The sequence below is a fragment of the Marmota marmota genome, unplaced genomic scaffold (genome assembly GCF_001458135.2).
Source record: "Marmota marmota marmota unplaced genomic scaffold, marMar, whole genome shotgun sequence".
In the NCBI taxonomy this organism is placed as follows: domain Eukaryota; kingdom Metazoa; phylum Chordata; class Mammalia; order Rodentia; family Sciuridae; genus Marmota; species Marmota marmota.
The window spans coordinates 5,461,748-5,463,140 of NW_026000005.1; the positions used below are offsets into that span (position 1 = coordinate 5,461,748).

Genomic DNA, 1,393 nt, shown 5'->3' on the forward strand with positions numbered 1-1,393 from the left:
ACAGTCATAGAGTATGCACTTGTCTTCCTTCTTTTGATCAAAATCTTTGATATTTATTCATTTTGAATATGTCAGCTTTTTATTGCGAAGTAATAATTTATTACATAAAAATACCAGTTAATATTCTGTTAGAATATTCTTGTTTGTCTTATTCCATATTGTATTACAGAATGCTATAGACTGAGTAATTTAAAAAACAAAAGACTAAGTTTTGCTCTTATTAACAGAAAAGCCATTTACAAACTCTTACAAATATTACTGGAAATACATTTCTTTTGTGTAGACACCCATATCTGAAATTGCTAAATCATAAAGTAACATCAACATTTAAATTCATAAGAGAATATTGAATAGTCTTCCAAATTACTTGTATTAATTTGCATTTCTACTAGTAATGTATGACAGGTCCATTTGATCTATATCTTCTTTAATGTTTGGTTTTAACATTTTCAAAAGTTGCCATTCTAGTGGGTGTGTGTTGACATTTGATTGTGATTTTAATTTACTTTTCTTCAGTGACTAAATTTAGTGAATCTTTAGTTATTACATATTTTGTGAGGTGTTGACTTGAATATTTTGGAAATGTTGATGGTAGAAGTTCCTTTTGTATTCTGAATATTAGTCCTTTGCTTCTCTGTTTCTTTTTCTTACACAAAGTGCAATTATTTTCTGCATTGTTCATTTTCTCACTGGTGTGTTTTGATAAGCTGAAGTTTTGACTGTCATAAAAACCAGTTTAATGGTTAGTGACTTTTCCCTTCTATGTAAACTGTACCTAGCTCCAGAGAGCTATTTTCTGTAAGTTATTTGATATATTCTTTTAGAAGCTATATAATTGTAGTTTTTATGCTTATTAGAAATTCTTTTGACTTAATGTTTTTCTTTTCTTTTTTAAAATATGGAATGTTTCACAAATTTACATGTCATCCTTGTGCAGGGGCCATGCTAATATTTGTATCATTCCAATTTTAGTGTATGTGCTACTGAAGTGAGCACTTGACTTAACTTCTGTATATGGCTTGTAGGGTTGTCAAGTTTTGTTATTTCCCATTAGTAATTTAGTTAATACAGAATAATTTGATGAAAACCTTCTCCAATACCAAATGAATTTTACTGACAGTTTTTGAAAAATCTCGTGACTTAATTCTGAACTATTCAGATTGATTAATTTGTTTGACTTTAGTAGTACCCTGTCTTTATTACTATGGTTTTGTAATTAGTTTTTAATCATGTAAATCATCCAATTTTGTTCTTTTTTTTTCCACAAAATTATTTTGGCTATTTCAGTTCTTTTTATATTTCTATAAGCATCTTAGCATTCATTAAATCCAGAAAAGAAAGAGTTATGGAATTTCAGTTGGTATCACAATGAAATCATAGATCAGTCTGTAAG

At 28.1% G+C, this 1,393-nt stretch overlaps 1 non-coding gene across 1 annotated transcript; it reads right to left on the reverse strand.

Moving 5' to 3' along the window:
• Positions 1 to 892: 892 nt before the first annotated feature.
• On the reverse strand, positions 893 to 996 carry LOC125618370. The gene has a single exon (XR_007349655.1). It is a non-coding gene; the product is annotated as a U6 spliceosomal RNA (small nuclear RNA).
• Positions 997 to 1,393: the final 397 nt, after the last annotated feature.